The sequence below is a fragment of the Vidua chalybeata genome, chromosome 5 (genome assembly GCF_026979565.1).
Source record: "Vidua chalybeata isolate OUT-0048 chromosome 5, bVidCha1 merged haplotype, whole genome shotgun sequence".
NCBI classification, from domain to species: Eukaryota; Metazoa; Chordata; class Aves; order Passeriformes; family Viduidae; genus Vidua; species Vidua chalybeata.
Genome location: NC_071534.1, coordinates 24,298,566 through 24,314,031, shown reverse-complemented (window position 1 = coordinate 24,314,031; position 15,466 = coordinate 24,298,566). Strand labels below are relative to the sequence as shown.

At 37.6% G+C, this 15,466-nt stretch overlaps 1 protein-coding gene and 1 long non-coding RNA gene across 6 annotated transcripts in view; one reads left to right on the top strand and one right to left on the bottom strand.

The window, feature by feature from the left end:
* The window catches only part of LOC128787862 (uncharacterized), a 108,033-nt gene that overhangs the window by 28,223 nt on the left and 64,344 nt on the right, over window positions 1-15,466 (top strand). Inside the window, exon 6 of one of the 5 annotated variants that reach the window (XR_008430879.1) lies at window positions 11,906-12,883. The exons of the other annotated variants lie outside the window; for them this stretch is intronic. This is a non-coding gene — a long non-coding RNA (uncharacterized LOC128787862). Of the gene's footprint in view, window positions 1-11,905; window positions 12,884-15,466 lie in introns of those variants that run through there. 5 annotated transcript variants of the gene reach the window in all.
* IGF1 (insulin like growth factor 1) overlaps window positions 1-15,466 on the bottom strand; it is a 51,947-nt gene that overhangs the window by 24,920 nt on the left and 11,561 nt on the right. The gene's annotated exons all lie outside the window — the stretch shown is intronic.

Here is a 15,466-nt window from a genome sequence, read left to right as displayed (position 1 = left end):
TTATTTGTGTGCAAATTATGGGCTGTAGGTCCATTTCTTATTCACACTAGAGGGCTCCTTCACACTTTCTTAGCAGTGTGGCAGCACCTACAAGTCAGAGCAGTGGAAACACACTGCAGTGCAAGGGTTTGCCTGCATTTCAGGATATAACAGGCTCCTGTGTCTTCCCCTCACAGAAATTACTTCTGCATATTGTAATATTGGCACCTCATGAGCAGTGTCAGACTGGCCTGTGATAATTTTCTCTCCTTCTTACCACGTAAGGTGGGAAGAACAGAAACACTACAGAACTATTTCCGAACAAAGAGAAGTTAAGATTTGCTCTCTGTTCAGCCTAAAAGTACTCATGAGAACAATAAATGTCATAATCAAGCCAGCTGATAAAATGGAAATTTTGCCTGGAATGTTCCTTAAAATTAGGTAAGGTAGTTGGAGACTACTGAAAATCATATGGACTTGTCTTTCTGCTTTTGGAGTGGAGGAGCTGATTTAATTTCAATACTGGGGACTGAAACTGGGGATAGGTTGAGGAAAATGCTTGTGCTAACTCTGCATATTGCAGTAGCCTTTCCTGTCAGTATTTGTATCTTGGACTACAGTAGGTCAGATAACAGAAAAGAGCTAGAAAATTAGAAGAAAGCTTAACTGTTGGAAGAAGGCATCCCCATGTGATAACTATTCTTGATCTTTTTTTTTTAAGACTAGAATTTCAGGTCATTTTGGCCTGTAAATACAGCTCTGAAATTTGAAAAGTACGTTGGTAGAGAAGATGTGTAAATCAGGAAGCAAAACACTTCTCAAATATCTGTACTGTTCTCTCTTATCTGTCCTCTTTTTCACAATATTAATAGTTTTCCTAACTTTTTATACAGAAATTTCTTTGTATTATGCAGATTAGGCTTTCTTAATGTCTAATTTAAGTGAAGTATTATGGCAGAAAAACCTGAAATTTACTGACAAAATAGCTGTGTGCTACAGTTCAGCAACCTCTTAATTTTCTAAAATAACTGAATTCTCCTCAGCGTGAGAGGCTGTGTAGCAAACAACGTCTATTCAAGTAACAATATCGGAAATTGTTCCCAAAACACTAAGTTGTGTATTTTAAAACACTGCTACTGTTTTCCACAGCTTCGGCACTCAAGCTCTGCCCTGCTCTATGTCAGCTTCATGCTTGGGAAATGTCACTGGAGTGACAGCTGGTGAAGTGAAGGCAAAGAGCAGAGATACAGCATTGGAAAAGGCAAAGAGCAGAGACAAAGCACTGAAAAATGCTTGGAACATGTTCCTGTGTTGTGGAGAGAAAGGATGCCAGAAATAAAGAAAGCAGCACATGGGTTTTAATATGCACAGCATGTTCCATCCTATGTAAAAGACTGCTCAGTGCTGGTTGCATTTAAACATGTGTGCACAATGGGCAGCACATTTGTCAGGACTCCTTGCCATTCTTCAATAAAGCAGCAACAAGGAAGATTATCTTTCTCCTGCTCCAGGATGACGTCACTGCACCGATAAGTAGGACTTAGAAAAGGTTTATGTTCTTAGCACTAGATTTAAAGACTATAATGCTCCTTTTAATATAGTAATTTCTAGCTCTACTAATTTTCAATGTTTATCTTGCAAGATCATTAGGAAATTCAGAAATAATTTCTCTGGTTGGAGAGGAAAAGAGTGGGGTGATCCAAGGATAAATAAGCTTTCTGCTGTGGAGTTCCTCTACCACTGTATCACATCTGGCAAGTATCCACAAGGTCTTTCAAAGTGATATGCTATAAAATTGCTAAAAATGTAGTCTTTAAAAACTCAAAATATTGTTAAATTTTTGTGTTGAAGTTGGTAGTAGTTATTGAGTACTTGTTTCCTAATAGAACAAACATTTTTAATTTATTTTAAACTTTCACATTAGACACCATACTGGATTAAGAGAAAGTATCAGTGACAGGACACTTGTTCTTTCCTTTTAATCAAAAGAAAACAGATATTATTGTACCATATCCTGCATCTATCTCAGATTAATTTTGACTCATTTCCTTACAGAAATTGCTGAAAACTCTCCAGAGTTCTTCATGGACAATTCATTCATTATTGTCTCATTGCTCTGGCACAATTATATTAAGTTGTATTTAGTGGATGTAGAAAAAGAAAGATGAAGAGTTAGCTCTTCTGGATGGGCTATATGGCATCTGCTATAGCTCAAACTGGAGACAGTGGGGGGCAGCCCAATCCCTAAAGAGCAATTCATTCTGATTTACTGCACAAAGTGCATATAAGTGTTTGAGAATTAAATACTTCTGCAAAAGCCAACTAAATATCCACTATCATCAACTGAGAAACAGAACACAAAGTTTGGTAATCATATACATAAATTCTGATTGTTTGGCATGGTAATATTGCCACTAATTGTTGGAGCAGGTAATGACACCTAATCTCCAGATTGCCTGACATTTGCTAATTTTATTCTCTGCCTTAAACGCTGTTATAACTTAACTGTCTGGATTTCAGGTTTTGTGAATTGTGCATATTCTATAGGTTCATGAGGTGTTTTGTTTTCCTCTTGTAGAGGAGTTGGAAAGAAAAAGGTGCAGCTAAACCCATTGAGTGTTTTCTGACAGTAAGATTGGAAGCTATACAATTTTGTCCCTGTTAAAATGTAACCCCCTCTTCCCTGAAGTGTAGGTCTGTTTTACTGAATAAATTCTGTGCTTCCACCATGTGAAGGTGGGATTTGGGGAAGAGGCAAAAAATTCATGGTTCAGGTTGGAAGGGACCTTAAAGATCATCTAGTTTCAACCCTCCTGGAGATTACTTTGATTCAGATGCTTTTGTTGTTATACTCCCCTCATGATAATTTCAAGGAATTGTCATCTAGCAACTTTCTTGCTGTTTAGAGTGGCTGCTATCATTTTTTACTGCTGCCATAGGTGAACCTGCTGTCTGGTATTGACATTTCCCCATCTGAACATTGACGTGAGGTTTCTCTCAAAAACATTTTTTCTTGGAATCTTACTGGTACTGAAGTTAAACAAGGTGTGGCTGCTTTGTGGTCAGGTGGGTTGGTGTGGGTGTTTCTGTAGAGATGCTTCACGGTCTGCACCAACCAGGGCTGCAAAATCAATATTTATGTATCTGTCCACTGATGTGCAATGGCTACTACACAGGGCAGTCACTGCCCAACCCAGACCTGGTAAGGAAAATGTGACAAGGCTGCATGTGCTGCACATTTGTGAGAGCAGAACTGTCCTTGAAACCTGGTTCAAACATGATTCACCCTCAAAGGAGTCAAAGTCCTAGTTCAGGTAAGGTTGCTGCCAAACACAGAACTTCGTTAGCAACTTTTAAAGGCTCCTCTGTCTTAAATTACATTTTGTTCTGATTCTTTGTTGTCACCTCTTTCTAGATGAGGTTTTTCTGCCTTTTTTGTAACATCTTTCTCTTATTGCTAATTCTCACCTTCTTTTCTCTTTAATGCAATTCTGTTATATAATGAATGTTTTAAAAAGAAGTATACTAGAGTATTGACTCCTTTAAATTCATGATGAATACCTCAAAGCTCAGACTAAGACTTTTTTTTTCTATTGTTTCTACATTAAGAATACTGGAAACTTTTGAAAAGAGTTTGTATTAAATTTGAAACAGTAAAAATTTTCTCGAGTGATTTTCCCAAGTCAAAATTATTTAACAATTCTGAAAAATAATGACTTCACAGCTCATCAGCACAGTATTGATCCAGAACTGACAGATATCCTAACTGCAGGGAAGTCATTGACTTCAGAAAATTAACCTCATGGGAATATTGATAGAAATGGGACTAGGAAAAGAGCATGCAAGGCAAGTGTGCTGTTCTCTGAGGTAGTTTTTTCGATTTATTGGCAGAATGTTGTGGAAAATAAAAGAAATTGCTTACTAGGCTCTACCACTTTATTGAGAGGATGCGAAGGAAGTGTGAAAAGTGGCATGTGTGGGGAATTAGAGTGAGAGCACAGTATTTTGTTGTTGGCAGATGTGTGCTAGGCTTCACCATTTTACTGGGGTGGTACAATTTAGTTGTTATGACACATCCAGGAAGAAAAACTGAAAACACGAGTTGGAGGCTTGGAGAAAATTAAATTATGATGACTCAGAACTTACACCCCAAAGTAAAATGAAGATTGAAACACTGCACCAATTTGTTTAGAAGAGAAATCTGATGCAAACATGAAAAAATGAGCTTCTTTCAAGTTATTGAAGCTTCGCACTTATATCTTCAGATAAGGAGGGTAATATTAGAAAGTTGGCATCAAGGGGAAAGGCAAGGATGATCATGGATAAACTGCAAACTGAGTTTATGCTTTTGCTGTTGTTTTCTTTTCAAAGTATTCCTTTTGCTCATTGTGCAGTCAGCCCCACATCTGCTTCAGCTGATAACCGAGGAAAAGTGTTTCAGTGCCTAGAAGTGTTATTGTTTGACTCGTTTGGCTGGGAGAACGAGTCTCAAGTAACCTATGAACTCTGTGCCATATTCCTGCAGTAAGCAGAGGGCCTGCTGGGGTGATCTACTTAACTTGCCATTAAGTTTTATGTAAACTGTTATAACATTGTTTAAAAAGGGTTTGCAGGATTCTCTGCAGTAATATGGCATATATTAACTTCTAGACTGAAAGTAGTAGCCAATTTGTATCCCTTATGTAAACAGATCTATTTTTTTTGTATTTACTGAACTGTCTTCCTAAGTTTGATAGGTTATTACCTATAATTTATCATCAGTACTGCAATGTGACACTTAGCTTAAAACTTTAACCCTTGCAGTATTGAAGTTATAAGTCAGTGAGCTTCTAAAAAGTAGTATTTTGTTGGACCTGAATTGTTACCTGACTCAGGGGATTTCAAAAGCAGTTTTAAAAGGTGAATAACCATTGTTGCCTCATTTTCACACGTGGTGAAAGTTAGACAAATACAGATAAAATTAGTTGGTTCAAGGTTATGTAAACCAGTTAATCCCATAGCCAGAAATAGTTCTAGTCCTCCCCGCTGCTTACTCAATATCTATTTTCTATCTAAAGAAACACTTTGTCTGTTCTCTGAAATATAGAAGATGGTAGATGGTTTACACCAATTAGTCTTCTCATATTAGAAAGTCTAATTTCTGGATTCTTGGAATGCACAGAGAGGGACTTTACTAGTCATAATTGCATACTGCTGGACTCCTACATTTCAACATCTCATAATTTCTTTTTTATGGTTGCAAAATTTATAATTAAGTTTTCTGTACATTTGAGAAATTGGCTAACAAGAAGATCATCTTATGCAGCACATCAATCAAGTGACTGTGGGTTTGATTCTGTAAGTAATCTGTGTCCAGAAGTCTTGTGCACTGTAAGTAGCATTTATAATTACCTGGTGTTGAAAGGCAAGATGGTGGTCTGGTTACCAGAGAAATTCAGGTATTTTTATATTTGCCAAAGAAGCTGTAATACTGTCTACCCAAGACGATGATGTTGCATGGAGCACATCATACCTTATCTTCTGAAAGCATAGCCTCAAATCTCACTGAATACAGGCCAGCCTGAGGGGCACAGTGAGCTTTTTTTTCACATTTTTATGCAACATAAACACAGTGCTAGTGCTCTCCTTGATGGATTATCAGAAGGGCAAAGGCTACATCACACCACTGCTGCTGACTGTGATCACAGAAAGGCACAATCAGACCGACATTAGTTCCTCTGGTTTATAGCTCCAACATGCTGATATTCCAAAAGGACGGATAATAGATAATACCAGCTACTCCACACCACGTGTCACCAGAGGCAAGGGGTACGTGTCATTCCCTTTGCTAGTACCTGGCAATGCTGAGATCTGTTTATCACCAGCCACTTGCCAATAAGGACTATTCTTGGTCAAGGCTTTGCTGTTGCCCTGCAGAGCAGCTACTTTGGAATTTCTGCAGCTCACAGGAACGAGGCAATTTCTGTTGTTCCAGTGAGAGGATAATGTTTCTCTGGAAGGGCACTTAGGGTTGAAATAAAGGAGAGGGGGATTACATTCCCCATTTCTGTTACATGTTTTTCTCCATTGCTTGTAGTTGTTGGACCAAAACTGTATTAAGCTCACTTAGGCTGATACCTGCCCCATTTACTCAGCAATTTGGGTGTGCTATGGGTTATTATTTTTTTTATTGACTGCATATATTTTGGTGCATTTTGGCCCATTTGTAATGTAAAAGCCCAAGTGTATTGCTATCCATTAAAATGATCACAATTAGCTCTCTTATTAGACTATTTCATTGTGAGTTAGATTGGTGATGAAACCTGTTCTTACTGTGTCTATTGTCTGAATCCAAACTTCCATTGGCTTAACAAGCTTTATATTTTCTGTTTCCTTTATACAAAATACAAAGAGTTCATATTTCAAAATAAATCTCCTGAACTGTACTTTATTTAATAGCTGACACAGCTGAGATTTTAAGAAGCTGAATGCACATATAATGCATTTTAAGAAGTGACATTGCTATGGTTATGAGTTACACAACAGTATGATGTCAGCCCTCTGATTGGTGCCATGGTATTTAGCAATGCCACTTGGACAGGAAAGTTCACACACAGAAGCCTGTCCAACAGTTCTAAGAATTTTATATCTTTTGAAGTATTCAATATATTTCTTTATGTGTTGAAGCACTGGCCTTCCAAAACCCTTGTTTTCATTTTCCAGCAATCTCAGTGAACTTGAGGTCATTGGATTGTTTGCTTTCTCACTGGCTACACTGAAATCAAGCAGCCATCAGCTAAATTAGTATAGCTTGAATGTGTCTAGAAAGAATTCAAAGCAGACATTTACGACAGTGTTATGACTGTGCTTTTAACTTAGCATGAGAATATACTACAAACTGAAGAGGTAGAAGCACTTCAAAGGAAAAGTGAAATTTTAGAACTGGCTCAAAATGAAAAATGATGGGACTTTCAGATTTCATCTGCATGTTTGTTTTCCGTGACTGTAGTTGTTCCAGGAAGAAAACAATCTACTTTTGATACAAAGTGAGTTTTAGTTTTCCAAGCCATCTCTCCATCTCCTGAGACTATAGGGAAACACCAAAATTAAAACTTTATCAAGATATTATCAATCTATACTGGCATTTTGGCAACAATAGCATATCAATTCCTTTGTTTGGGAAAAAAAAAATGAGGCTAGTTAAGACAGACTTGACCAAAAAAAAAAAATCGTATTTATCTGCTTAGTTTGTTCAGAGCCACCAGTTTCCAAGTTGTGCACAATACAGTGATGCAGAATGGAAAAAGGAGGAGGGAAACCAGCTGACATACCAAGTGGCTTTTTATTTAGTAGATTACTGTTCATTGCAAACAAGGCTTGATGTGTGAAAAATATTGAATTTTTATGGTGACTGTTGAGAAATGCACTGGTGGTCTCTGCTAAGCACTCATAATAAAATCACTTGAATGAATGCTCATCCAGTTGGCAGTTTCAACTGACTACCCGTGTGGATAAGCCTAATTCATGTCACTAAGGAAGACAGGAAATTGCTGAAGGTTTAGAAGGAAATTCTGAGCTGGCAGTGTGCCCTTGCAGCCAGGAGGGCCAATGGTATCCTGGGGTACATTGGGAAGAGTGTGGCCAGCAGGTCAAGGGAGCAGATCTTCCCCCTCTACTTGGCCCTGGTGAGACACATCTGGAGTGCTGTGCCTGATTCTGGGCTCCTCAGCGCAAGTGAGATGAAGAGATACTGGAGAGGGTGCAGTGGAGGATGACAAAGATGATGCAGGGTCTGGAGCATCTCTCTTATGAGGCACTTTGGGAACTGGGTCTGTTTATTCGAGAGAAGGCTGAGAAGGGATTTTATTAATGTCTATAAAATACCTCAGAGGTGGTGCCAAGAGAATGGTGCCAGACTGTTTTCAGTGGTGCCCAGCAAAAGCACGAGGAGCAAAGGCCATAAACTGAAACACAAGAAGTTTCACCTCAACATGAGGAAGAACTTCTTTCTATTGAGGGTGGCAGAGCACTGGAACAGTCTGCCAGGGAGGTTGTGGAATCTCCCTCTTTGGAGACATTCCAAACCCATCTGGACTCATTCCTGTGTCACCTGCTTTAGGTGACCTTGCCTTGGCAGGGGGCTTGGACTACATAATTTCCAGAGGTCCTGCCTAACCCTAACAATTCTGTGAACTCTGAGAAGTGTTAACACAACTACAGTACTTGATGAACTTTTAGTGAACAGATTTAGGGGTTTTTCTGTACCACCTTCCATGGGGTCCTTCATTAGCTGAAAAGGAAATTTAATTATTTTATGTTTTCTCTTAATTGCTTTTAACCTGTTCATCTAAAATCAGATTTCTTGACCAAGAGATTTCAATAATTTAAAACTTTAAATATTTTTGCATTGACTTCTATTTATCACCAGCCACTTAGCAGCAAATCTTGTTCTTGGTCAGAGCTTTGCTGCTGTCCTTCACAGGAGGTGCTCTGGAATTTCTGCAGCTCACGAACGAGGCAATTTCTGTCACTCCAATGAAAGTAGAAAGAAGCTAATGAGCCTTTGGAAAGGTGTTTAGATTTGAACAAAAACAGAGGAGGATTATGTTGCTTTTTTCCCAGCTCTTTTGGCAAAAGTGCTGTGTTAGCTCAGGTAGGATGGAGTATATGCTGAAGCTGCTTTTGAGGAAGGGGTACACTTCCAGCTTTGGTTTTGCCTTTATCCTTCATTGTTCCCTGTAAGAAGGGAAAGTACTACTTCACTCTATCGCTAGGTTAAACTCATTGGCATTTGTATTCTATTTTGAACCTGCAGAGTTCTAGCAGAAATATAAATTTTTTTCAGAAATAAAAGTTCTTGCCATCTCCAGCTGGATATGGAATCACTAGGACAAAAAAAACCTTAGAAATAGTCAGAGGAATAGATGATTTCTTGGGATATTTTAGTGTATAATATATTTGTCTGAAGGCTGCAATCAAATACTTCTATGATGAGCACTTAAAAGGAGTTTATGAGGAAAATATTAATTCTTATTGTCTGCAGTGTTTGGATCTTGGAAGTCAAATAGGCATGAGACCACCTATTACATAATGAAGACACTGATTCTTTTCCTTCTCCCAAGAACTGTGTATTCTGCATAACTATGGATACAATTGTTTTGGTAAATGCTTTGGTAATTTAGTGATGGACTGTGTATAATAATGTAAAATTCATAGGCCTGTGACCAAAATTAAGACTAATATTCCCTGATTTTAAGGAATTCCTAGACACATCTTCAGTCACTGATTCTTCCATTAAACTCTTCTGTTTGCATTGCAGCATGCTTGCAAGTGAGTTTAATTTACATATTCCTGTATTATTTGTTGTTACACGAAGTAATACTTTTTAATAATACTTATTCCTTATATTACAATGCACTTTGAATTATTGCAGTAAATTTAAGTGCACTCAGATAGTCTCATTGCAGTGAAGACAAGGTCTAAGCTACAAGTATCTGAAACTCCTAAATAAGACATCCTAAAGAATTTTGTGAGAATTTAAATTAAATTTTCCTGTTTAGAAGACAAAGAAAATGATAAGATATCAATTGTCTCCAACCTTCTGCAGTGATAATAATTTTTCTCATGTTTGGTTTTCATCCAGTATTGTTTGTGGTGCATGTTTAGGCTTTGGCGTCTTGCAAATGAGGTTAGTAGAAAGGTAGCATTTACAGTACTTATTAACCACTGTCTGCTCCAGAATGCCTCTTAAAATATTTATTCAAATTCAGCCATCATTATTTTTAGCTCACTTGGGAAATTATTAGCTTTCATCTGATGCCTCACATATTTATGCTAGAAATAAGAAGATTTCATACTAAGCGTATTAGTGTGTTTAACGTCAGAGAGGAAGCCAAGTCATTATGCCAATTCTCATTTTGAAGAGCTTACAATAGTGATAGGTTGGTCATAAGTAGTCAATAAGGTCCATAAGCAAAATTTAGACAAGTAGCTAAGGACCCTGACTTGTATTTCCAAAGATGTTGAGGCAACTAAACACACAGGCATATGCCTGGCAGGATTAGAAAAACAAATCAAAACAAAAAACCTGCCTAGGTTTACCTATCATTGATTTTAGTGGAAATTAGGTACATGACTGCTTTTGAAAAATCTCTTGAGTGTCTGTCTGCCTCTTCAATGCCTAAAAACCTGACTCATATGCCTTTAGGAGCTTCAAAGGTCTCAATGGCTATTCATGAGACTCATGCTGATTTTTGAAAATAGAGTTAAACTTCTCAAAAGTTCATTTTCAATCTTTTACATGTAGCCACCTACCCGCCACAAAATCAAGACTGATTTAGTCACTTTAGCAAACAATTATGTATGAACTTTGACAAATTATAGAGATTGGCCATCACCAACTACATGAAGTTTAACAAGGGTAAGTGCTGGACCATGTACCTGCGATGGGGCAACCCTGGTTGTGTGAATAGACTGGGGAACGAGAGGCTGGAGAGCAGAAAGGTAGCTGGGGGTCCTGGTCCATGGCAAGTTGAACATGAGCCAGCAGTGCCCTGGCAGCCAGGATGGCCAACCCTGTCCTGGGGGGCATCAGGCACAGCATCACCAGCCGGGCAAGGGAGGGGATTGTCCTGCTCTGCTCTGCACCAGGGCAGCCTCACCTCAAGTGCTGGGGGCAGTTTTGGGTGCCACAATATAAAATGGACGTGAAGCTTTTAGAGAGTATTGAGGGGAGGTCATGGGGGTGGTGAAGGGCCTTGAGGGGAAGCTGTATGAGGAGCAGCTGAGGGCACTTGATCTGCTCAGCCTGGAGAAGAGAAGCCTGACGGGAGACCTCATTTCAGCCTACAATGACCTTGTGAGGAGAAGACGAGGGGCAGGCACTGATTGCTTCTCTGTGGTGACCTGTGACAGGACTTGAAACAACATGAAGATGAGTAAAGAGAGGTTTAGGTTGGATATTAGGGAAAGGTTCTTCACCCAGAGGGTGGTTGGGCACTGGAACAGGCTCCCCAGAGAAGTGGTCAAAGCACCATGCCTGACAGAGCTCAAGAAGTATTTGGACAGTGCTCTCAGGCACATGGTGTGACTCTTGAGTGTCCTCTGCAGGGTCAGGAGTTGGATTCCATGATCCTGATGGGTTTGTTCCAACTCACACATTCTATGATTCTGTGAAGAACTGAATGGTAGATGATCTTTAAAATTACAGTACAAACCTTTCAGGTTGGTCTGAATAATGTTAAAAATGAGGAATTGTTTGATGTGCGTGTACCCTTTTCAAATCACGAACAGATAGTATCTATTGATTGCTCAAAAGAGCCTTTATTTTCTGTATTTATACACAGAAAGAAAAATATTAGAAATTCAGCGGGTAGTTCTTAGGAAAAACAGGTGACTAGTAGGAAAGCAATGGGAATCCAGTCAAGGGAAAATATTTGTGGTGTAATGACACTTATGGCCAAAAGACCTAGGAAAATCGATGATCAATGTTTTCTTTAGTGAGCATAGCACAGAGAACTCGTGAAATAGAATTCCTCTGACTAATTCCCACTATCGTCAATGAACTGAACTAAAGCCATTTGAAGTTAACAGATAACAGTGAGTGAGTATCCATGGACTTATAATTTTGGATCATGAAGAAACTCCTGGACAGGGCCAGCCTTGCTTTTTAACATTACTATTTTCTCCTTCTCTGGCATTGGCTTTGTCCCTTCGTCATTATACTACATATCAGATTTTCCTTAACATTTTCTCTTTGCCACATGAAAAAGTAGAAATACACCTTAAAAACATTACATCCTAAAATAAAAAATAAACAAGGTACTTCCACCTGTTTCATAAGTCAAATATAATAATTTTGCATTCAGAATCGGTTGCAGGTTATTTGATTCTTGATGGGGGCAGGGAAAGCCTTATTTATTAAAAAAGATTTGTCCTTTTTTCACAGATCTGAATTTCATCTGTTTCATATCAGAGTATAAACTTCTATTTGAAAAGAACAGCAGACAGTAAGAATATCACCACTCATGAATTCTGCTCATTTTATTAGTCTTCATTTCGGTGATAACAGGAAATAGTTGTACTTTATTACATCAAGTCCTACTGCTTTCAAAAACTAAAATGAAATGACTATGAAAGAAAAATTAGGGGACTTGACTTAATGCCATTGTAGCTGCAGTTGTAGAATTTCATTCTACTTTTTTTGCAAAAAGAAAGACAAGGGTGAGATTCTGCAAAATGTCTTCCTTTTTTTTTATTATTCAACAGATTTTCTTGACCATTCAACATTTTAAAATGCTTGTATCTTGGAATAGCTATATTAAATGTAGTGTATGTAATTCCTGAAATAGTGGTGGAACTCCTTAAGCGTATGAAATAATTTTTGTGTCTCATATGAGAACATCCTTTATGTCTTTTAAATGCAGAAACAAATGTGAATTGACAGCATCATTTCTACCCCATTTTCCTTAAGCCAAACTAGCTGGGAAGAGTACAATGCACAATACTAAGAGCACCTTGAAATAAGCTAAGTCATACACATAATTATTCATAGCAAGTATAAATAATTCTTTCTTGATTTTAGTGCTTGTTTTTTACTCTGCTTCAAAATAATACATGTACTGAAAAATTATCATCAATGTCTGAACAACCTAAAGAGCAGTTGCTATCCCCATAGATGGTTTGGAAATTTTAACTACTGTGATTCCTGTCCCCTGCAAAGGGATCACTTTAGAGGAGATCATGAAATGCCAATGTGTTTGTGGTGGTTCTGTGCTTTTCTATATGGCCTTGGATGAAGAATGGTACTGGAGTGAGGAAGATAGAGATGCTTTGTGCTGTTGTTTTAAATCACTGAATAGTTTACAGCCTCAGGTGGGATTCTTTGTTAGCTCAGTCACATTACTGCTTTTATAGGTGAGCTCATTAGGTCAGCAGTGGCTATATTTTATATCTTCCAACTGATAGAATAGTTTGGGTTGGAAGAGACTTTTAAAGATCATGTAATCCAGCCCCCTGCAATTAGCAAGAACATCTTCAACTAGATCAGGTTTATCAGAGCCCCATCCAACCTGACTTTGAATGTTTCATTGCCTGAGTATCTCAAATCTGCATCATTCTGTGTCCTTTTCTCCATGACAATAGAAGGCACAGCCCTCTAATAGAGAAAACCCTTCTTTAATGACATCTGATATTTAGCTGTCTCCGTAGGTTATAAGTATTGTCTCAATTTCTTAAAAAACTGCTGGGAAGTGAATACTCACAGGATTAGAAATGATATTGTGTGAACAGCACAATACACAAAAAACTGCTTCATTACTTATGCATGGAAAAGTGCACCTTGTTTTGCAGGAATAAAACATGAAGGAGTTTTACTTGCTATAACATGTGAGAGTATATTCTATCTATTATATCCAGAAGGAAAACATAGATAAGCTTTTCCCTTGCACTTCTACTGTGTCCAACTGGAGTGCTTTCTCCAACAGGATTCACACTTAGACTAAAGCCTGGGAGCTTTTAAGAGCTAGAGGAGCAGCTCTAACTGGTGTTACCTGCATAAGGCACTTTCTGGGTCTTTGCTTAACTGTACTATACCATAGCAGCTAAAATAAGCTTGGATTTGCTTTGATCTAAAATAGGATCCGTATGAGTGCATCCTTACCTCTACATGGAAGTTCATTGTGTAGTTTTAAACAGATCCATTCCACCAAAATTTAGGCTCCTAATGGAGGGTCCTTACTCAACTGACTTAACAGTCATAAGAACACAATTGCCACAGCTTCCTTGCTTAATTCAGTGGAGAAAGAAGAGAATGACCCAGGGAAAAGTCATAACTTAATGAGGCCCCTGAAAATTTTTTAGTCCTCTCACTGACTTCAGGATGAACTTGAGTAGACTCTTAACTCAGAATCCTCATTTAAGTACCCAAAAGTAGATGGACTGAATCTGAACCAGAATCTCCTTATTTCAGGTCACACTCTGTTCAGCGTTAATCATTCAGCAATTTCATTCTGTATGTGGACAAATTAAAATGATGTATGTCTAGGAAGGTCTAAAATTAAAAGTTGTTTGTCTGAAAAGACATGAAAGGAACAGTACAGTCAATAACATAAAATACAGATGCAATCTTTCTGAATGCATCTATCTTTTTCTATGTAAATCACAGAGGTATAATAGCGTCACCTATGTTTCCTACATCTCTATCCTCTCTTGAAAAAATGAAAAAAAAACCCAAAAAACCCACCAATAAATATCATAAGGAACACTTTTATATTACTGACTTCCAAAATATAAGTAGGATTGTAATGCAAATTGTTTCAACTAGTGCCTCTGTTTTTCATTCAGTGCACATTGATTTAGAGTGATATGCCAGAAACAATAGGAAAAAAACCCAGAAGTGTTCTAAAAGCAAATATATATGGTGTTTTTGCATTTAATCTTAGCTATATATTTCAGAAATAAACATGGCTTTTATTCAGGACATGTATTTGCCAATAATACATTTGATTAAACTAGGAAAATTAGACATACTATCAGTAGCTTGCTCCCAAATTACACAAGAAGAAATTAGATACATTTTCAGTAGCTCACTCTCAAATTTCTACAGTCTATGAGTCACCAGATTCTTCCTGCCAAACTAAATATGTCTGTAAAAGGCTGGAAACTTTAATGGAAAGAAACATAAAACTTGAAATACGTAGGAAAAGCTAAGTTTTTTTTCATGGAAGACCTGTTGACTAGTAATTCAGGAATTCGGGGGATGTAGAAACAAATTATTGCAACAATATTATTATTTTTATTGCAACAATATTATTATTTATCTAGAGAAATTTCAAGGTGAGAAGTGTATTCAATTTAAACCTGCTATGTTACCCTGAAATAAATATCCTTATTAGCTTTCATGTAATCTGAAGTAATCAATGAAGACTTACAAAAAAGAAGCTGTAAAACTTTCATGATAAGAGTAGAAGCTCATATCCTCTCGTTTTGATGGGGCTGAGTTAAAAGAAACCTTCAGTATAGTTAATGCAAGTCTGAAAAAAAAATCCCTCTTGTAAATTGGATTTATTATATGTGGTCTGGAACAGCCTTCAAACATAATTAGGAATGTGCTCATCTTTTCAGATCCACAAGCAGAATGACATCTTCCCTACAATATTCCCCATGACATTTAGACTTTTTATACCTTTCTATAAACCATATATTTTAAAATTTCCTTTAGAATACAGAGTTGTGAAATACAGAGTTTGTGTGCACTATTTAAGATTTTATCCATTGCCTTGGAAGGATATGACTGTTAATGGACCTTCTTTTGAAGTCAAACCACTTTTCAGTAGGATTTGTTTTACTTAGAACCTGCTGTTTATAGGACTTGGGGGTATTAGGTGTTTACTTTTTTGGAGATAGAAATAATGTTCCTAGAATATTTATTTTCAGGAAGAAAACAGTTCACTGAGCTGGATTGAATCAGAATGGTCTAAGCCAACCTCTTCTTTTTTCGGCATACTCA